General features: G+C 49.2%; 1 pseudogene; it reads left to right on the forward strand.

Moving 5' to 3' along the window:
• LOC100088047 overlaps positions 1 to 22,928 on the forward strand; it is a 59,666-nt pseudogene that overhangs the window by 11,459 nt on the left and 25,279 nt on the right.

Raw genomic sequence — 22,928 nt, forward strand, 5'->3', positions numbered from 1 at the left:
GGCTGGGACTGTGCATCAGAAGAAGCTGGCTTTTAATCCAGACCCCACCGCTTCTCTGTTGGGTGACTTTGTATTCGTCACTTCACTTCTCTGAGCCTCAGTTACCTCATCTCTAAAATGAGGGCTAAGACTTGTGACACCCATGTGGAACATAGACTGGTCCGACCTGATGAGCTTCTCTCTTATCCCAGCGCTTAGTTCAGTGCCTGGCACCTAGTACATGCTTCAGAAACACCACATAAAAAATACCCATCAGTGTCACCGGGGGGCGGGAAGAGAGAAAGGGGCAGCTTTACAGAGCTGTGCCTAGTACCACCATGGGACGGTAGAGAAAATCAGCCTCCCAAACAAGCTTAGTGCCATACCATACTACTACAATTCCAAGCGCTTAGTTCAGTGCTCTGCACATAGTAAGCACTCAATAAATACTACCGAATGAACTACTACTAATAATAATAATGTTGGTATTTGTTAAGTGCTTACTATGTGCCAAGGACTGTTCTAAGCTCTGGGGGAGAGATGAGGTAATCAGGTTGTCCAACATGAGGCTCACAGTCTCACTCCTCATTTTACAGATGAGGTAATTGAGGCACAGAGAAGTTAAGTGGTTGGCCCAAGGGGACACAGCAGACAAGTGGAGGAGGTGGGATTAACACCACATCCTCTGACTCTCATGCCCGGGCTCGTTCCACTAAACCGCACTGCTTTTCAACTATTATTCTATACTAAACTGAACTATACTATACATTACTATACTATACTATATTATACTGTACTACACCATAGTGACACCAGGCGGCGATAGAGAGGTGCAGTCTCCCAATTGATTGATGGCACCAGGGGGCGATAGCTAGGTGCAGTTCCACTAATTATTATTATTATTATTATTATTACTATCATACTATATATACTCTTACTACAGCGATGCCTAGTACCGCTGGTGAGCGATAAAAAGGTGCAGGCTCCCTGAACAAGGCTGCTGTCCCGGGGGTTGGGACGGGTTGTGGAAAGGCACATCCTCCCCAAATACCTATTAGTGCCCCAAAGGGGGCCTGGGGGTAAGGGGGAGGGGGGCAAGTCTCAGTCGGACATAGCAGCAGTCAGCTACATCTCTCCGTACACATCATTTCTTGGAATTAGGGTCAGTGTCTTATGATAGGGGGAGATTGGTGTCTACCCCAAACTATGCTGTCTACAGTCTGCTATCCAGCTCCTTCCAGCTCTGATACTGCTGGTTTCTTTGCCTCCAGCGCCGAGACTGAAATGTCTGGTAACAAACACGGTTTCAGCTTTTTCCAGAAGATAGGATGGGAAACTCTGGACCTCCATATCAGTAATCCACTCATCTCTCAAGATGGGTTTCCACAGCTCTAGATGATGATTCCGGGCAGAATTTTGCCGGGGACGCCGGTATCCGTCTGGACAGGCCCAGACTTGCAGGCCAGCGGCCATCTGGGTCGGAGAGAGGGATGAGGCTGAGGGCATCTCCTCAGGGCACGGGGGCCGGGGGCAGACCGGGCGGCCCATGGTCACTCACAGTCTCGGACCCAGAGCCTCATGTGGTAGCCGGGGCATCACTCTCCTCAGGCTCAGGGTATCCGGGACAGTCCACGGCCACTCACGGTCACCGGTGAACCACGACTCCTGACTCCCGGAGCAGGACACTCATGGCAGCAGTCACACAGAGTATTGGGGTGGGAGGAAAAAGGATGGGCAGGCTTCCTGGAGGGGATGAGCTTGGAGCTGTGGCATAGTAGCAATAACAGTCATAGTAAAGGTATTACATTCTTACTGGGTGCAGAACACTGTACCAAGTGTGGGGAGAGAAGGCACAGGTGGGAATTAGACTTGGGGGCTCACAATCTAAGAGCACAAGAGGGGAGCAAGGGATGCTGAAACATGAAGACACAACACCTTCTGAGCTTAAAATCTAGTTGGAGAGATGGATACTACAATACCTCATAAGCAGAGGAAAGAAATGGAGTTTAAAGCTGAACTACAGTGAAACGGGGGAGAAGCAGAGGAGGGAGGGTGTGTGTGGTTGTGTGTGTGCATTTCCATTCCCCACAACTGTCCCATGTGCCTGCAGCAGAAGCAAGGTGTGTAAGATAATGATGGTATTTATTAAGCACTTTCTTTGCACCTAAAAACTGTACCTAGGATGTACAAGATAGAAGATTTCTTTTTGCTTCGCACTTGCACTTGGATTTGGACCCTTTATTCACTCCTCCTTCAGTCCCACAGCACTTATGCACGAATCTGGAATTTTTTGATTTAGATTAATGTCTGCCTCCCACTCTACACCGTCAATTCCTTGTGGCCAGGGAACGCATCCAGCGTGGCTCAGTGGAAAGAGCACGGGCTTTGGAGTCAGGGCTCATGAGTTCGAATCCCAGCTCTGCCACTTGTCGGCTGTGTGACTGTGGGCAAGTCACTTAACTTCTCTGTGCCTCAGTTCCCTCATCTGCAAAATGGGGATTAAGACTGTGAGCCCCACGTGGGACAACCTGATCCCCCTATGTCTACCCCAGCGCTTAGAACAGTGCTCGGCACATAGTAAGCGCTTAACAAATACCAACATTATTATTATTATTAACTCTGTTCTATTGTCCTCTCCCAAGAGCTTAGTACAGTTCTCTGCCCACAGTAAGCACTCAATCAATACCATTGATTGATCGATTTGAGTGTATCTACCAACTCTCTACTATAGTTCTCTCCCACATGCTTAGTACAGTGCTCTGCCTATAGTGAGAGCTCAGTAAATCCCATTGACTGATAGACTGATTAGTGACATGTAAGGCATATACATGGACTTGAGCTGGGACTGACATCCCAGAGGTCTATTATCAGTTTAGCAATTCCTGGATTGGTTTCATCTTAGTGCCAAGAGCCCCTACCAATTTTTCTGCATGGCTCAATGACCAAATTCTCCCAGCTGAAAAAATTACTTTCAGTGGAATTAGTTAAGCCACTTCAAAGAGATAGTAACTTAACCACAAATTGCAGAGATTTGAGCACACAATGAGGGGCGAGATAAATAGGGTGGCCTCTAATATCTGAAGTTTTTAGATCAGAAGACAATCACCTCAGACAAAGTTTCTATCCCACTTAGGACCCAGAAACTGTACTCCCCCCACATTGAGGTCTTTGTTGGCAGCATGAGAGAGCATCATGAGCCATTGTCCAGGCTCCAGGCTTTCAATCTAAGAGCCGATCAATCAATCAATGGTATTTTTTAGTGCCTACTGCGTGCAGAGCGCTGTACTGACAGCTTGGGAGAGTACAGTACAACAGAATTGGCTGACACATTTCCTTCCCAAACAGAGCTTTCAGTCCAGAGGGGGAGACCAACATTAATATAAATTAAGAAATTATGGATATGGACAGAAGTACTGTGGGGCTGAAGGAGGGGGTGAATAAAGGGAGCAAATCAGGGTGACAGGGAAGGGGGTGGGAGAAAAGGGAATGAGGGCTCAATCACGGAAGGTCTCTTGGAGGAAATGTGCCTTAAATGAGCCATAAAATTCCCCCATTTCCCCAGGTGTGATGAGCGTTCAATCGGGGAAGGCCTCTCGAAGGAGGCGTGCTTTTAAAAGAACCATAAAATTCCCCTATTTTCCCTAAATTCCATCTCCCTAAAATGAGGAGCGCAGATGAAGAGTGAATTTGAATAAAATAGTGGTATGCTGAATAATGAGTGGAAAGGAAAGGATCACCATTGTGAGGTTCAAAAAAGTCAATCATGCACAGGCCTGGGAGTCAGAAGGTCAAGAGTTCTAATCGTGGCTCTGTCGCTTGTCTGTTTTTGTGCGACCTTGGCCAAGTCGCTCCCCTTCTCTGGGCCTCGGTTCTCCTGTCCTCTCTCCTACTTAGACTGTAAGCCCCATAAGGGACAGGGACTGTGTTCGAACTAATTCACTTGTTTCTACCTCAGGACTTAGAACAGTGTCGAACATGCAGTAAGCACTCAACAAATAGCATTAAAAACGTGTTCCGTGAGACACGTGACAGCCTGGGCAACAGGGCTTAATGCAGTGCTTGCTACAAAGTAAGCATTAACAAATACTATTATTATTATGTGTTGGTACAAGATCTGCAAGGGCCCCGATGGCCCAAGTGGCCAGCCTGAAAGCTGACCCGTTCTTCCTTCCTATCTTCTCCACCTTCCCTGCCTTTTCCTTCCACTTTCTTCAGGCTCTTGGATTAAGAGCCCCCCCACCCCCCAACTTGGCTTCCTCTAATTACTTCTTATACCAACAGTCCTTGCCCAGAGGCTGAAAGGAACAGAAGCAGGGAGGAGAGAAGCAGCATGGTCTAGTGGAAAGGGCCCGGATCTGGGAGTGAGAGGACCTGGGTTCTAACCCCGGATCCACAATCCATCTGCTGTGTGACCCTGGGCAAGTCGCTTCACTTCTCTGGCCCTCAGTCACCTCATCCGTAAAATGAGGGATCAAGAGGGCAAGCCCCACCAGGGATTGAGACTGTGTCCAACCTATCTTTTAACCCCCATGGCGCCCAGCACAGTGCCTGGCATACAGAAAGTGCTTAACAAATGCCAATAAAAAGCAAACAGAAAAGAGACAAAGAGTAGAGGGGACAATGGGGTCTGGGGGCTGGGGAGACCTCAGGGAAGAGCTTGAGTTTACTGACTCATTCATTCATTAATTCATTCATTCATTTGCTAATTCATTTTTATTTATTGAATATCCTCCTGGGTGCAAAGCACTGTACTAGGCACTGGGTTAGCCCTGGATGAGAATTAGACCCCATCCTCTTGGAGTGTGTGAATGGCTTGCAGGTCCCTCTAAATAAGAATGTTTTTCCAGATCCTTTTAACAATGAGCAGCTGCAAATCTGCATCTCTTTAATAGCCTTCTGCCTCTGTTTCTTCCCTGCTCCTATAGCCCCACCCCTCGGTGCAACCCAGTCTCTCCATTAGGTGTCCTACAATGGGGCACTGCTCCTTTAAAGCCCCAGAGGCAGGTGGGCATTTTTCTACCTTAGGTAAGGCCTGGAGACTTTACTTGCTGTAGCCTGTGGAGAGAAGACAGAGTGTGTTCTTCTCCAGTTTTAGTGAGCAGGGTCTGTAATGCCCACTTGGCTAGCATATCTTTTATTTAGCTGTGGTAGTTGTTGGCTTGGTAGTTCAGCTGTGATAGTTGATGCATTGGATTAAAAGCCCCCCAAAGTTGGCTTTCTCTACCTATTTCTTATGCCAGTGGTGTTGAGGTGGGTAGGGAAAATGGTTTGGTTTTGATGGTTCAGCAGTGAGTTGGGTTGATGCTTTTGGGGGATAACTTAAGGCTGAGCTAATTGATGTTGACTCTAAAGGTGATGGGGAGGCTTATGAGGGGAGTAGGTTTTATGTGGATGACTCAGCAATGACTTGGATGTTTAGGCTTGAGATATTTGTGATTTTATTGATTAGGGGGACTGAGGGGTCTGAAGAAGGGGCTGGACTCAAGGTTTGAATGAAAGGGGTAGGGAAGGAAGACCCAAGTCTGGCATAATTGACATAATGGTGGTGGCCCCTTGGAGGAAGTTACCTTGTACTCACCCAAGTGCTTAAGACAGTGTTCTGTCCTCAGTAAGTATTCCATAAATATGATTGACTTTGTGTGTATTACTGATCAAAATAATGGTACTTGTTAAATGCTTGCTATATGCCAAGCACTGACTGTCCTGCGTGCTGGACTGGATACAAGGTAAGTAGTGATAGCAGTGACAGGAGGTGATAATCTAGGGTTGGGATAAATGATATCTCCTGTAGTGAATTATCCACGAGGGGGTGAAGAAAGCTGGAGTTGTGTATGTGGTGGGGCAGGCAGGAGACTAGGGCTGGAGAGTTGGTGTCAATTGGATTAATGATGCATAGACAATGGAGAGGCCCGAGGGTGGTAGGGGAAGGCTGGATACCATTTACTTCTTATTCTGTTGATGAGATTATGGTATTTGTTAGGCACTTAATATGTGTTGAGTGCTGGGGTAGGTAGAAGATAATCAGATTGGACACAGATGTGTGTAAAGTGTTTGTAGCCGAGCCTCTGATTTGGTTCTGTTCTGGACGATTTACCATCCTGTCTCTGATCTGTCTCCTTCCCATATTGTGCTAGACATCCTGTCTCCATGTAATCTCCTTCCTGTGGAAGATCAATCAGTTGAATTTGGGTAACGATATGTCAATTACATTACCACTACTAAGAACTGGTTTTGAATGAAGGGTGGAGTTCCGGCCAATGCAAGGGGGTTGGGTGGGATTTGGGGTGCTCACTGGAAGAGTTGCGGTCGAGTGGAATGCGGAAATGCTTGCAAATAAAGGTATGGGGTTCGGGATGGCTCGTGGCTGTTCGTCACTCGTACCCCACTGGGGTGAACGGGCGGCAGCCACTTTCCTCCCTTTCCTGCTCTCTCGGCTTGCTCTCTTGAGTCTGTTCATTTCTACACCGAGGTCACGAAACCCTCTCATGCGATTGCGAGGTCAGAGTCGTTTCTCTGACAAAAATCCGTAACAGTTTTGGCGACCACAAAGGGACCTTGTGCTCAGGATTGGACAGACCAGGTCGAGAATCTCCGGGAACCAGGTGCCCAAGCGCGCTCAAAGGAAAACTGTAAGTAAGCCCGCTTTTAGGGTCCGGACACCCATTCCTTGAGATCTCTCGAGCCTAATTTGGAGCGCCCGCGGGTTTTGCGGGTAAGCGGCTAGGATTCTCTCTGTGTCTCACAGAGAGGGGACTCTCTGCGTGGTTCCCGCAGAGAGGGGACTTCTCTGGGTTTGGAGAAGGGAATCACCCTAGGAGACGTCCTAGCCCTACTGTAAACTTCAGGCCACGCTTAAATGTGAGGAGAAGGGAATCACGCTAACTATTGGGAGTCTCCTTGGTAAACCGGACCTGCTGAGCCCAAGGAGCCAAGGCTCCCTGATGGTAATTGCTGAAGTCCCCATGGAAACTGATGACCCCGTTTTGCTTACTTTGCCACCAATCCTTTGGAGCTCTCAGACGTGGGTTTCCTCCAGGGAACTGAACCGGTTAAGATCAATACCCTCCTGCACAAATTTCCTCCCTGTGTCCGGCAATATCCTATGTCACCTGAGGGCCATGCAGGGTTGTACCCAATTATCTCTTGTTGAATGCATTTCTCCCTGCAATACTCCAGCGTTGCCAATACGTAAGCCAGGGAACCCCCTGATTTACCATTTCGTTCAGGACCTGCGGGTCATTAATGCTTATGTCACCCCTATTCATGTGGTGGTCACTCACAATTCTGTCTTATGGGCCGGATCTCTCCCTTCCTCGTGTAGTGCTGAGGCGGCTGAGCTCGAGGCTTTGATTCAGGCCTTTCACCTGGCTAAAGGATTGCGCGCTAATATCTACACGGATTCCAAGTACGACTTTGGCATTTACCATGCGACCAGTGCCTTGTGGCAGAGCCGAGGTTTCTTGACCTCTGGAGGACATGACTGTGTCCAACTTGAACAGCTTGTATCTGCCCCAGCAGTTAGAACAGTGCCTGGAACATATTAAAGAACTTAACAAATACCATTTTTAAAAAGGAGCATTCAGAAAGGTGGAATGAGAGTCTTATTCCTCACTGAAGGCAACTTCCAAGTACTGTCTCATCCTCTTCTCCACTACAAACGTCTGGGTAAGCTCGTTGGGGGCAGGGAATGTGTTTACCAACTCTTTTGTATAGTCCTTTCCCAAGCACTCAGTATAGTGGTCAGCACCCGGTAATGTTGCCTGTAAAATTGTGTGTTCGTTGCTCTGCATGGTCAATGAGACCAAACAAGATGCGTATGGTCCCCAAATTTTATTCTGCAGAATGATCAATCACCAGGTCTCGGGAGGTGCTGAATGTAAGACCCCCCAAGACACTTTTTTGGTTACATTTATACCTCAGCCATAGCTCTCCCTCCCCCTTACATATGCATTTCAATCACTCCCATAGACATCTTGATTCCCAGATAAGCAGAGCTTGTTGACACATTCTCAAATGGTTGGTAGTAAAGTTCAGCTAGTTACAAAGGATTTTCTAACCCAGAAGATATTTTTTACACTGGCATTTTAAAAGTTCTCTTTGGTGTTGCTCAAAATGGTGTCACTTGTGCTAAGGCCTTATTTACACCAAACAGTGGGGCCTCATCTCAATTATTGCAATTTCATTACATCACTTTCCACAGAAAGCATTCAATCAATACCATTGATTGACTCTAGACAGTCCTTCTAGGCTGTAAGCTCGATCTGGGCAGGGAACATGTTCATTCATTCATTCAATCAATCATTTATTGAGCACTTACTGAGTGCAGAGCACTGTACTAAACACTTGGAAAGTACAATTCAGCAAAGAGACAATCCCTGCCCACACGGGCCTTATGGTCTAGAAGGGGGGAGACAGACATCAAAACAAGTCACAGGGCATCAATATAACTAAATAGAATTCTAGCTATATGTACATCAAAACAAGTAAACAGGCATCAGTATAAATAGAATTATAGATATGTGTGTATATGCGCAAGTGCTGTGGGGCGGGGAGAGAGGGAGCGAGTCTGGGCAATATGGAGGGGAAGGGGAGCTGAGGAAAGGGGAGGCTTAGTCTGGGAAGGCCTCTTGGAGGAGGTGAGCCTTCAGGAGGGCTTTGAAGCGGGGAGGTGTGAGTGTCTACCACGTTTGTCTGTATGCCTACCAACTCAGTTCTCTTGCCCTCTCCCAAGCACAGTCCACTGCTCTGCACACTGTAAGAGCTCAAAAAAATTCCGTTGATGAATTCAAGTGGTTAAAGCCTGGGGGAACTGTGAAACAGTTGGACTCCCCGAGTGGAGCTCATCCCTGATTAATTCAGGGGAAGGGTCTCCGCATCATCACCTGGTCGCCTGCTCCGCGATCCTAATGCCAAAGGGTCACGGCTGGTTCTCTGCAGAGTCAGGGCCTGTTTGACTTTAGAAAACTGATGTTTCCCAACCCCAGCCATCAGCAGGAGCATCCAAAACAGCAGAATCAAATTACCCGGTGACCTGCTAAGTGCAGTGCAAGGGGAAATTAAGTGGCATAACACATGAGCTGGGAGGATGGCTCCAGTGTCACCTCTCTCCCATGAGACCCAAGATCCTCTTCCCCATCTCCAGAGGAGGCATTTATGGTGTGTTCCAAGACCCCGAATTCTAGGTCCATCAGCTCTAAGCTCTGAAAGGAGGAAAGGCCCACAGGTCTTCTCCTCCAGATCTTTGCAGCTGGGGGCTGGATGACTAACAGGAAAATGCTACTTGCTACCGCTCTCTCTACAATTGCGGCTCATCACAACTCCCCACCCTTGAAGTTTATCCCCCTGCACTTGGGCAGTGAGGTCAATTCCCAAATGCACTCCACCATTGAAAGATGGAGCTCTGTAATGAAGTCCCACTCAAAGGGAAGGTGGGGTGTGTGTGCCTGTGTGCATGAAAGATGAGATTAGTTCTGGGGAGAGTAATGAGGAGGGGGCTACCACTGTTAGCACGGAGGCTGGTTCTGGACTCAGGAACTGAGGCTAGAGGCAGGAAGCTGACTTTGGCTTGACCAAATGAGCAGACCTGGAGCCCTGCACAGCCCTGTCCACAAGTGGGCAGCCTCTCCATGTTTGATAGTGATAGTGCCTATGGAAGTGGGGACCCCCTCCGTGTCCACTGCAGTGCATTTCCCAAGAGCAGCAGCGTGGCATGGGTGGATAGAGCACAGGCCTGGGAGTCAGAAGGTCATGGGTTCTAATCCTGGCTGCATCACTTGTCTGCTGTTTGACTTTGGGCAAATCGCTTCACTTCTCTGGGCCTTAGTTCCCTCATCTATAAAATGGGGATTTAGACTGTGAGCCCCAAGGGCCAGGGACTGTGTCGGAAGCAGTGTGGCTTAGTGGAAAGAACACGGGCTTGGGAGTCAGAGGACATGAGTTTTAAGCCTGGCTCCTCCACTTGCCTGCTATGTGACCTGGGGCAAGCCGCTTAACTCCGTTTAACTTCCTTGTGCCTCAGTGACCTCATCTGTAAAATGGGGATTAATACTGTGAACCCCACGTGGGACAAACTGATAACCTTGTATTTACCCCAGAAGTTAGAACAGTGCTTGGCACATAGTAAGTGCTTAACCAATACTATAATAATAATCCCTGGGGAGAGACGGAGTCAGGAACTGTGGCGCCACCTCTAAGGGAAGCTGCTGTTTGTGGTTGGTGAATATGTTTGCGTTTGAATTTCCATGTTTCAAGTTCATCTCTGGAAGAGGAGAAGAGAAAGGAGGGGGCTGCCACCCCCAGCACAGAGGCTGGTACTGGAAACGGGAACTAGGGCTCTGTTCAGGGAGCTGGTTCTGTCTGACCCGGCTGTGGAATGGGCAAGACCCAAGGCCCTTAATTCTCTAGATGGATCAAACCTCCCTTTGCTCCCAGTCCTGTCTGCAGGCTCATTTTGCACAGCTTCAGTCCTCTAAGAAGGGACGCTTGTGGCCTTGACAGTGGTGGTTTCTGGGGGGGTAGCAGGAGGCTCTAGTGTCAGGAGTAGGACAGGGTGAGGTTAGTACATCCACCCTGTTCCTCTTTGAGGAGCAGAGCCATGTGGACTTCAGTTCTAGCGTAATTCAGCAGGATTGCAAAGACTGAATTCTGCCCAGTCTGTAGTAGTTCTGGGCATCCAGTCCCTGGAGAATGACCAGTGGACTTGGGATTTTGAAGATGGGGTTAGTTAAGGGTTTAGAGCTGCAGGATATAGCAGTCTGCTTAGTTGCGACTGTCAAACCTCACCTCTGCTGGGCAATCCATGTTTTGGGGGAGACTCACATTGGCAAATCTAGATTGTTTTCACCCCCCATCTCTCCCTTTCTATCAGACAAATGGTTCTCCTGGAGCCCGAAGTGTCTAACAGACGTCTTTTTTAGCTGGTGACAGAGGGCAGGGCCGCAAGACTTGTGCCTCCACAGCCGCTCACCCAGGCGCGTCTTCCGGGGCCAGATCTCACAACGCCAGACATGATGGAGCGCTTACTGCATGCAGAACACTGTATGAAGCACTTGGGAGACTACAATAGGACACCCACAGTACCTGTCCACAACAACATGGCCTAATGGCAAGACTATGGGCTTGAGAGTCAGAGGATGAAGTTTCTTATCCCATCTCTGCTACTTGTCTACTGTGTGACCTTGGGCAAGTCACTTAACTTCCTTGGGCCTCACTTACCTCATCTGTAAAATGGGGATTAAGACTGGGAGCCCCATGTGGGGTAACCTGATTACCTCATACCTACCCTAGTGCTTAGAACAGTGCTTGGCACATAGTAGTTAACAAATACCATAACAATAACTCAGTATCCTACTCCCCCAGGACATCCTTCAGTACTCTGCCCAAAGTATATGCTCAATTATCACCAGTGTGTTTTCACCTCATTCTCTCCTTAGTGGCTAGAGAACGGGCCTGGGAGTCAGAAGGTAATGGATTCTAATCCTGATTCTGCCACTTGTCTGCTGTGTGGCCTTAGGCAAGTCACTTCACTCTTCTGTTTCTCAGTTACCTAATCTGTATAATGGGGATTGTGACTGTGAGCGCCACGTGGGATAATGCCTGTGTCCAAACCAATTTTCTTTTATCTATCCCAACGTTTAGTACATTGCCTGGCATACTTTAATTGCTAAAGAAATGCCACATTACTACTACTACTAATTATTAATATTATTATCATTAACTACCCCCTCTGTGTTCACAACCCCTGCATTTCTCTACACAAAATACAGATATGCACATAAGTGCTGTGGGGAAAGTAGGGAATGTCCACAGGTCACAGATCCAAGGCTGTAGGGGATGCAGAAGCTGGGGCGGGGCCGGTAAAAGAGGGCTTAATCAGAGAAGCCATCTTGGCGGAGTTGTTACCTTAATAATGCTCTGAAGAGGTGGAGAGTGGTGGTCTGGCCTATGTGGAGAGGGAGGGAGTTCCGGGCCAAGGAGGCCGGGGGAAAGGAGTCAGAGGCGACCTAGAGGAGTTGGAGGCCCAGGGAGGAAGCCGGCGCAGTAGGAGCAAAGTGCCACCAGTTGGCGATAGAGGGGCACGGCCGTGCAGAATCACCATGTGGGATAGAAGCAGCGCCTCCTGGTGGCTACAGCTCGGAAAGACCTGGCTTCAAATCCAGCTTCGGCCACTTGTCTGGGGGGTGACCTTGGGCAAGTCACATCCCTTCTCCAAGCCTCAGTTATATCATCTCTCAAATGGGGATTAAGATTTGTAAATCCCGTTAGGGACGTGGACTGTATCCAAACCGATGAGCTTCTCTCTCTATCCCAGCACTTAGTACAGTGCCTGGCACATAGTGAGCGCTTCCCAAACACCATAAAAAATGGTCATTGTCACCCGGAGGATGGTAGAGAGGTGAAGCCTCACAGAACAATAGGTAGTACCACCATGGGCCTATTGAAAAGGGCAGCCTTCCAGGCCAACGCCCGTTGCCACCAGGTGGCGATAGAGAGGAGCAGCTGCGCCGAATCCCAATTAGTGCCACCAGGGGGCGGGCTGCTACTCTCCGACCCGAGGGTGATCTGGTTCCAGGGCCCAGGGGCCTTTCTCCAGAGCAGCTGCAGCTCAGTGCTTCTCCTCCGCCTTGACGATCATCTCTCCAACACTGTAGGCAGAGTCAATTCCCAGATTTTTCCCCTTAATGAGTGGACTGAACTGCTACCTCAAAGAGAAGGGTGTGTGTGTGTGTGAATAATAGGGAGAAAGAAGAGTGATGAGGCAGCTGCCACTCATGGGAGGAGAGGGGCCTGGGCTCCGTGCAGGAAGCCAGTTCAGTCTGACTTGCCTGCAACTGCGATTCACACAATGTACAACCAGTTTTCTAGGCCTAATGGACAATTTGGGAAAGTCTAAGAAAATCGTGCCAAATTCCCAATCATGATAGAGAAGTGCCATCTTGATAGTATGACTGGTAAAAGCTTCACTTGTATAGAGGAAATGTTTGCACCTCTGCTTTATTTAATACTCCCTTCTTTCTGCTGTGGATTTCTTCAAAATATGTGTTTCTGTGGGACCATTGGTTTCCTCTTGGGGAGAAAAGGGGGAAGGTGAGAGGTGCAGTATCAGATGGATTGTGACTGTGTCCACTCCAAGTATCAGATGGACTGTGACTGTTTCCACTCCATCCCCTTTGCTGAGAGGCAGAACTATGGGGAGTTTAGGATGAGGCAGTCAATGCGAGGGGATGGTTGGGGAATCCAGGGAGCAGAGAAGGCAGAAGTTGTACCAGGAATAGATTTCTGCCCGGTCTGCAGCCTTGCTGGGTAGCTCAGGCCCCAGGAGTACTTACAGTTGTGAGGCTCTCTGGGGGGTCACTGTTAAATGTGGGCCAGAGTGTAGCAGTCATCCTGTCGGGTTTTGCCTGTACACCCATCCTTCCCTGGGAAGCCAGTGGTGGGGAGTTGTTGGTGTGTGCAGGGCGGGCGGGGGCGGGAGGAGGAGTGTGAGAAAGGAGAAACTGCACTGTCTGAAAATCCCTTCTTCTCCTTCTTCCTTCTCCTTTCTTCTTTCCTCTTCTTTGTTTCTCCTCAGCTTGAAATAGGACGAGGAAGGCCTTCTTTTAGGCCTGGTAATTTCCTTAAAGGCCTCCCTGCCACGCTGTTGTGTGGGGGTTTCATCCTGACCCATTTGCTGATCCAGTTGATGCCTGTGAGGGGAGTGGGTTGTGGGGTGAAGGGCCTAACACTCCACTGCAGAAGGCTTCCTGGCTCCTCAAACTGCTTTGTTCTCTAACCTCTCTCTGTGGCTATGGAAATTCAAAGAGATACTTTCTTCCTGCAATCAGTGGTATTTATTGAGTGCTTACTATGTGTAGAGTGCACTGTAGTACAAGGTTGGGAGAGTACAGTACAACAGAAGTAAAACATGTTCCCTGCAGCCCTGACTCATCACCTTACTGTACCTGCCCCCACTTTTCTGCTGTCAATATGGTGTCTTCTTCCCCTACACCTTCAGATATGCTTGTTCTTCACATACTAACATAGTTCCCTTTCAGTCTTATAGGTCCAGCATCAGTTGAATGAGGAGGACCCAAATAATGCAGTATGGGTAAGGGAGGGGTCTGAGTAAAAGAAAAATAATGATAATGGTGGTGGTTGTTATGCGCTTACTATGTGCCAAGCACTGTTCTATACACTGGGGTAGATACAGGGTAATCAGGTTGTCCCATGGGGAGCTCACAGTTTTGAAATGCCCATTTTACAGATCAGGTAACTGAGGCCTAGTGAAGTGATATGATTTGCCCAAAGTCACATAACTGACAAACAGTGAGTTGTGGGGTGAATACTTAAGAGCTTGGTGGGTGTGCCTAAATGCATGTGTGAGCTCCAAGGGAAAATAAAGTGTGTGTATGTGTGTGTATTTTGTTAGGTTGGGCACGGGGATCATGCGAGCTTTAGTCAGGGAACGGCTCATTGTAAAAGAAACAATTTCGGTAGCGGTCTTATAGTTTTGGGAGACCACTAGCATGTCCCCTATGTAGGAGGGAGGCTGTGGTCCACGTGAGACATATTGATGGGTCTGGACTTTGCAGGGGCTTCGTAAACCCCACTCATGAGCCATCTGGCAGTGGATGTCCAAGGGTTACCAGTGAAGGGAAGGGAGGGACCAGAAGCATCTCACCACACTTCTTGGCCATGAGGACTGCTCTCCCTGCAGTGAGGATGCAGGGCAGGTGATTCCCCTGTAGAGGTAAAATCAGGAGCTGAGCTTTCATCTCTATGGGAAGGTGATGGGGCCATGTGTGGATGATTAAGGGTTATGGCAGGATGAGGAGGAAGTGAACAGAGAGGCCTGTCATTCTCATCCCTGAGGCTGGTTCTGCAAACAGCAGTTAAGGCCCTGTGGAAGGAACTGGTTCTGTCTCATTTGACTGTGGGACTGAGAAACCCAGGAGCCTTAATTCTACAGATGAGTCAATCCTCCCTGAACCCACAGTCCTGTCCACAGGGTCACCCTGCTCATCTCTAGCCCCTCCAGAGCTGAAACCTCTTGGTCCCTGATGGCGACTACCTCTGAGGGAGTTGGGAGGGTGCAAGGGGGTAGGGGTCAGTCTAGTGTTAAGGGTGAAGCTGGCTAGGTGCTTCTGGTTTCCTAGTTGGAAGCTGTTCTAGGCCAAGGGCCTCCCTGCAGGTGTGTGTGTATGTGTGTGTGTGTGTTTGTGTGGGTATCATCCCTCACCTATCCTGACCTCATTCTCTTGTTGTGCATAGGACAATGGGTAGTGGGGTGAAGATCCTAATCCTCCATCTCAGATGGCTCCCTCAATCTTCAAACTGCCTCTTTGTTCGCCAGCCTCTTTCTGTGGCTGTGGAAGTTCTTCGGGACACTACCCTCTTGTAGTCAATCTGTGGCATTAATTGAGTGCTTAGTATGTGCAGAATACTGTTCTAAGTGCTTGGGAGAGGACAATACAACAGAATTAGTAGACATGTTCCCTGAAGCCCTGACTCACCACTTCAGTATACCTGCCTCCACTTTTCTGCTCTCATTATGGTGTCTCCCTCCCTTATACCTTCAGATGTGCTTGACTTCTGGATTCCCCAAGAGTCCCCTTTCAATCTTATAGGTCCAGGATCATTTTAATGAAGTGGACCCAGTCGATACAATACAGGTAAGGGAAGGATCTGAGTATAAGGATATGTACTTAATTGCTTTGGAGTGAATTTTTCAGTGCTTAGTGGGCGGGGTAATGTTAATGGTTGAGCTGGAAGGGAAAATAAAGTGTGTCAGGGTCAGGAAAGGAACCCTTTTGTGACTGCTGGTGGCTTCTGGCAATATAGTGCAAGGTGGAAGATAGTGTCCATCAGTGTGTCCACCCCACTGCTCTCTGAGAAGAGTTGAGTGGGCTCCATCAAAGGTAATCAGGGGTGTGGGTCGGGGGGCACTGAGCAGGTATTGTATTAGAAAGTGAATTATTCCATGCTTAGCTGTTGGCCCTCCATTCCCTTGAGGACAAACCATTTCTGGAGTGACACAGTTGGAGCTGAGTTGCAGGTTGGCATTTGTTTAGTGTAGAGTGAAGCAGCTTGCTTAAGCATGGTCTGTCTCTACACCTCTCTGTTAAGGCCAGTGTCTTGGGAAGGAGGGGGCCGGTGGACGGCCAAGTGCTTGCAAGAAAACTAGGCTGCCTGGAATCCACATGTGTCTTAAGGCAAGGCTCCAGAAGTCCCGATGGGTTTTAGCCAAGACAGGTGGAGAAGCTCTTGTGACACCTCACCTCCATCAGATCCATGATCCAGACTCTACTGCCCCTTTGGTGGTGAGTCACAAGCCTCCTGCCCCTCACCCCCTTCACTAGATCTGTGTCCCGTTGGCTCAGATGCAGATAGGAGTCCTGGAACACCAACCCCCTGCAGTACACAGCTCAGAGTAGGAGGACTTGAGGGAGAATCTGACTGGCTATTACTCTCCCAACAGAGACTGCTCAACAGCTTGCTCTGGACTTGAGGACCATCCCCTTGCAGTGTGGGTCCGGTCAAATCAATTCTAAGATTTGCCCACCCTGGAGAGATGGAGCTGTCGATCTCATCACCACCACAAAGGGAAGATTTATTTTTATTTGTGTTTGTGTGTGTGTGTGTGTGTGCGAGAGAGAGAGAGAGAGAGAGAGAGAGAGAGAGATGGGGTTAGCTTTTGGGATGTTAGTGAGGTGGGGTCTGCTACCCTTGGCCCAGAGGCTGGTTCTGGACGCTGAGGCTCTGTGCAGGGAACTGGGTCTGTTGGATTTGACTGCGCGACTGAGAAGACCTGAGCACCTTAATTCAATAGACAGGTCCAATCTCCCTGTGTCCATAGTCCTGCATACAGGGTCACCCTACACATTCTCAATCCCTGGAGAGGGTACCCTTCTGTGTCTTTGGTGGCTTCTGGGATTCTAATATCTGGGATAGGAAAAGGTGGCATCAGTGTGTCCACTCCATTCGACACTGAAAAGTAGAGTGTTGTGGACTCTGGTCCGAGACCATCAACGGGTGTGGTTTGGGAGGAGCAGAGTAGCCAGGCTTGGTAGCAGAGGTGGACTTGTGAAGTTGTGCTGGACCTCCAGTCTCTGGAGAATGAGGCCCTCCTGGAGTAACAGAGCTAGGGTTCTAAGAAGGGGGCCACCAAGTAGCAGTAGGGCAGAGCGTTGCAGTCAGCTTAGCTGGGGTCATCTGTCCATACAGCGCAGTTCTACTGATTTTAGGTTCAGTGTTTCATAGGGGAGAGGGAAATGGAGCCTGCAAGAAACCCCTAGTTTATCTGCAATCTCTACCCCTCCCTCTCCAACTATGAGCCAAATGAGTCTGCTGGAAACTGAATGGTTTGGCCACAGATGTGGACTGCAGAGGACAGAATGGGGGAACCCGGCCCCTCAGGCTCACTAGTCCACATGCATCTTTTAAGACCAGGTTCCACAATTCCAGATGGGTTTCATTCAGGACTGGTGGAGAAGGTCCAGTGACACCTTGCTTCCATTAGACCCAAGTTCTACTGCCTTCTACCCAGAGGAGGGCTCTGCAGTGAGTCCTGTGTCTTGGAGGGGACAGGGAGTGGGTGTGAGGGAGAAGGGGAGATTGAGTTTGTCCTGTGGTCTCAGACACAGAAACAGTGTTTGCTCCCTCAGGCACCCCCCAAAACCTAGGTTATCTGCAATCTTCTAGGCCTCCTTCTCCGGCTCTAAGAGACTGAGGACAGACACATGAGGAATGATGAAACAGTAAAACACAACATGCATGCACAAAATAAAAACAAAATCAGCTCTCTTCCTCTTCTCTCACTCTCTTCTGCACTTAGTACATTGCCTCCAGTGCTTAGTACAGTGTCTGGCACATAGTAAGTGCTTAACAAATACCATTACTATTAAATAGAGGAAATGAAGGCTTCGATGGGGAAGACCTCTTGGAGGAGATGAAATTTTAGGAAGGCTCTGAAGGTGAGGGGAGTGACCGTCTGTCTGCTTTGAAGGGCCAGACTGCCCTGACTGTTCCTGGGGTCCAGTGTCAGCTGCCCAGATGTGGGGGCTGTGAGGAGGGAACTGAGACAGGACAGGAAAGTGAGGTAGGGGTCAAGAGATGAGACCCACTGGACAGCTGTTGGGAATTTCTGTTTCTCTGGACAAACCCTAAAATAATGATGATGATAGTATTTGTTAGCACTTACTGTGTGTCGGGGACTGTACTAAGCCCTGGTGGATTCAAGCCAATTGGGTTGAACACAGTCCCTGTCCCACATGGGTCTCCCAGTCTCAATCCCCATTTTAGAGATGAGGTAACTGAGGCTCAGATAAGTGAAGTGACTTGCCCAGGGTTACACAGCAGACAAGTGGCAGAGCTGGGATTAGAACCCATGACCTTCATGCTATAGATCCTTTTCCCCTGACCCCCATCTTTCCCACAGCCATCCCCTCCTCCAATGAAGTGACTCGGGGTTCTTCCCGGGACACCTGATCTCTAACCCAGCTACTTCCATTTGGGGGAATTAATGCCATCCTGGCCCTATATAAGCCTCTAGGGCCTCACTCACTCTACTCAGAGTCGCGTGTGTTGGCGTCATTGTAAGTGTTTAGTGAGTTTAGGTAAAAAAGGAGGAGGAGGAGGTGTTGAGTTTTGGGTAACCTTGAATCTGTTTTCTGGCTTCATAATAGTAATGGTATTTGTTAAGCACTTACTATGTGCCTAGCACTGGCTTGCTTCTTCTGGGCCAGGTAATATTTTTAAAGATCTCCAGGCAGGACTGTTCTGTTAGGGGTATCATTCCTCACCTATCCTGACTTCATTAATAGCCGTGTTGGGGGTGAGGGGTGAATAGTGGGGTAAAGTGTCTAAAACTCCATCTCAGAAGGCTTCCTGGCCACTCGAACTGCCTTTTTGTTCTCCCCCATTTCTCTGAGGCTGTATTATAAGTTCTGAGACAATTCTCTCCTGCAAACAATGGTATTTGAGTGCTTACTTTGTGTAGAGCACTGTACTCCATGCTTAGGAGGGTGTAAGATAACAGAATGAGTAGACATGTTACCTGCAGCCCTGACATATCACCTCAGCCCACCTGTCCCCCACTTCTCTGCTCTCATTATGGTGTTTCCTTCCCTTATACCTTCAGTTATGCTTGTCTTCCACATTGTAACATCGTTCCTTTTGCATCATATAGGTCCAGCAGCCGTTGAATGGGGAGGACACAGATAATACAACAATGGTAAGGGAATGATCTGAACATAAGGGTATTTGGTGAATACTTCAGTGTTTGGTGGGTGAGCCTAATTGCATGGGTGAGCTGGAAGGGGAAATAAGGTGTGTGGTGGGGTTGGGGATGGGTGGGGAGGATGAGTGCTTTAGTCAGGGTAAACTTGTTGGAGAAGAAAGAATTTCAGTGAGGTTTTCAAAGTTTTGGAAAACTGCTGGCATGTGCAGTATGTGGGTGAGGAAGGGGAGGATGTGTGGGGATGGGTGGAGGTGGACCAGGTTTATCACAGTAAGCAGGCTGGAGCTTTCAGGGACTTCCTAAATCCAACTCAGAACCTCCAGATCGGGAGGTGGATGTTCAAGAGGTGAGGGGAAGAGGTGAGGGGAGGTGAGGGGAAGAGAGAAACCAGTCCATGGCTCCTTCCAGAAGCTTCTCACCACACTTCCTGGCCGTGAGGACTGTTCCCCCTCCAGTGAGGATGCAGAGCAGCTGATTGCCATGGAGAGGTAGAATCAGAAGCTGGGCTACCATCTCTAAGGGAAGGTGATGGGGATGTGAAGGTGATGGGGATGTGGATGATTAGAGGTTACAGCAGCAGCAGGAGGAGGAGGAGTCTGTGGTGAGGAGAGAGGGCTGTCACTCTCAGCACTGAGGCTGGTTCTGCAAATGGGGGTTAAGGCCCTGTGTAGGGAACTGGTTCTGTTGGACTTGACTGTGGGAATGAGAAGATCCAGTGCCCTTAAATCTATAGATGGTTCCATCCTCCCTGAACTCCCATTCCTGTCCTCAGGGTCACCCTGCACATCCCCTGCAGAACTTAGAATGCCTCTGTGACTGCCTCTGAGGAAGTTGGCGGGGTGGGGAGAATAAAGTGTTAAGAATGTAGCTGGCTAGGTGCTTTCAGGTTTGTTAGCTGGGAGCTCTTCTAGGCCTCCCTGCAGGGCTGTTCTGTGAGGGTATTGTCCCTCATCTATCCTGACATCATTCATGCCTCCTTTGGGTGTTGGGGGTGGGTAGAGGGGCCAAGGCCCTAATACTCCATCTCGGAAGGCTCCCTAGCCACTCAAACTGCATCTTTGTCCTCCAGCCTCTCTCTGTGGCAGTGGAAGTTCTCAGAGACCCTTCCTTCTTACAATTCATCAATGGTACTTACTGAGTGCTTACTATGTCAGAATACTGTTCTAAGTGCTTGGGAGAGGACAATCCAATGGAATTAGCAGACATGTTCCCTGCAGCCCTCATTCACCACCTCCGTATACCTGTTCCAACTTTTCTGCTGTCATTATGGTGTCTGTCTCCCTTAGACATTCAGGTGTACTTGTATTCTGTATTCCAAAAGAGTTCCCTTTCAATCTTAGAGGTCCAGTATCAGTTGAATGGGCCGGGGGGGGGGGCGGGGGGGCGGGGGGCAGATGATCTACTGCAGCAAAGGGAAGGATCTGAGTATAAGGATATGTACCTAACTGTTGTGGTGTGAATTCTTCAGTGCTTAGTGGCTGAGCTTGAATGGAAACTAAAGTGTGTGTTTGGGGCTGGGTGTGTGTGGTGGGGGTGGGGGTAGGGGAGCAGGGAGGTTTGTGTATGTGTCTGTATGTGTCTGTCAAGATCCCTTTTTGCATCCTCTTCTCCCATGGAAGGAACAGTTCTATGAGGGCTGCTGGCTTCTGGCAATGGAGTGCTAGTTGGAGCACTGTGCCCATCAGTGGGTCCACCCCTTTCCTCTCTGAGAAGAGTTGAGTGGGCTCCATGTGAGTGATCAGGGGTGTGGATGGGGAGCACAGAGTAGGCATTATATTAGAAACTGAAATATCCCATCCTTAGCTGCTGGCCCTCCAGTCCCTTGAGATCAGGCCATTTCTGGAATTACACAGTTGGATCTGAGGTGCATGTTGGTATTGGTTTAGGGTAGGGTAAGCATCTGGCTTAAGGGTGGCCTGTCTCTACACCTCTCTCTGTTAGGGCCAGTGTCTTGAGGGTGGGGGTTGGAGGGCCAAGTGCTTGCAAGCAAACTAGGCTGCCTGCAAATTGTCTCTCCACCCCCCCCCCCCAACTCCTTCTCCAGCTGAGACCGCTTGCTGTTGTTAGAGGGCAGGGTGGGGCATCCACACCCCTCAATATTACTAATTCAGGTGTGGCTTTCAAGGCCAGGTTCCACAGCTCCAGACACAGACCTCATTTCAAGTGTTCCATTGTGACACCCTACTCCATCGGGTAGGGGCTCTTCTGCGTCATCCCCAGAGAAGGCCTCGGTGAGTCCCAAATCCCCCGGTGGCATGTTGGCTCAGTCCTGGCAGCACTGCTCAAGGCAGGATGGTCATGGTGGAGAATTTGACCTGTCCATTGCTCTCTACCGAGACACCTTGCCTCATAGACCATCTCTCTAATGTGGACATAAGCCACTTCCCAGAAATGTCCTGCTTGTCAAGATGGTCACGGTCTGGGCTCCCACCCAAAAGGGAATAGTGTGTATGTAATGAGTTGGGGATGGGAGGGTTAGTGAGAGGACCACCACTCTCAGCACAGAAGTTGCTTCTGTTAACTGAGGGTCTGACCAGGGCACTGGTTCTGTTTGAATGTGGGACCGAGCAGACCCGGGGCCCCTTAATTCTATTGACGGGTCAGGCCTCTGTGCCCACAGCCCTGTCTGCAGAGTCACCCTGCACGTCCTCAGTCTCCAGAGAAGGAACCCTTCTGGACTTGACAGTGGTGGCTTCTGGGGTTCTAGTGTAGGACAGAGTGGCATCAGTATATCCATCCCAATCCTCTCTGAGGCGCAGAGCCTTGCGGACTTCAGTCTGAGTAATTCAGCGGGGGTGCTGGTGGAAGAGACACGGGAAGCAGCATGGCTTAGTGGAAAGAGCATGGACTTGGGAGTCAGAGAACATGGGTTCTAATCCCACCTCCACCACTTGTCTGCTTTGTGGCCTCGGGCAAGTCACTTAACTTGTCTGTTCTTCAGTTACCTCATCTGTAAAATGGGGATTCAAAGTGTGAGCCCCACCTGCAACAACTTGATTACCCTGTATCTACCCCAGCGCTTAGAACAATGCTTGGCATATAGTAAGTGCTTAACAAATACCACAGTTGTTATTATTGTTGTTTTTATAAGGCTGAATTCTGTCTAGTCTGCAGTCGGTGCTGGGCCTCTCGTCCCTGGCGAATGAACCCCTCCTGGACTAACAGAGTTAGGATCTCAGGGTGGAGGTTAGAGGTGCATAATGTAGCTATGCTGAGCTGTGCCTGTAAACCTCACCTCTCCTAGACCATCCATGTTTTGGGGGAGACTCTAGTTTGCATAACTAGATTTTTTGCAACCCACTCTCTCTTCCTTTCCATTGGACAGATGTTTCTCCTGGAGACCAAGTGTCTGACAGAAGGGGCTTTCAGCTGCTGACAGAGGCCAGGGTGGCATGGCTCAGTGGAAAGAGCCTGGGCTTCGGAGTCAGGTCATGAGTTCGACTCCCGGCTCTGCCACTTGTCAGCTGGGTGACTGTGGGCAAGGCACTTAACTTCTCTGTGCCTCAGTTACCTCATCTGTAAAATGGGCATTAACTGTGAGCCTCACGTGGGACAATCTGATTACCCTGTATCTACCCCAGCACTTAGAACAGTGCTCTGCACATAGCGCTTAACAATTACCAACATTATCACCTATCTCTACGATCACTATTCCAGGTGTCTTCCAATCAATCAACTGTGTTGAGCACTTAAGGTGTGCACAGCACTGTATGAAGAGTCCCATTCCCTGCCA

The sequence above is a fragment of the Ornithorhynchus anatinus genome, chromosome X1, assembly GCF_004115215.2.
Source record: "Ornithorhynchus anatinus isolate Pmale09 chromosome X1, mOrnAna1.pri.v4, whole genome shotgun sequence".
Classification (NCBI taxonomy): Eukaryota; Metazoa; Chordata; class Mammalia; order Monotremata; family Ornithorhynchidae; genus Ornithorhynchus; species Ornithorhynchus anatinus.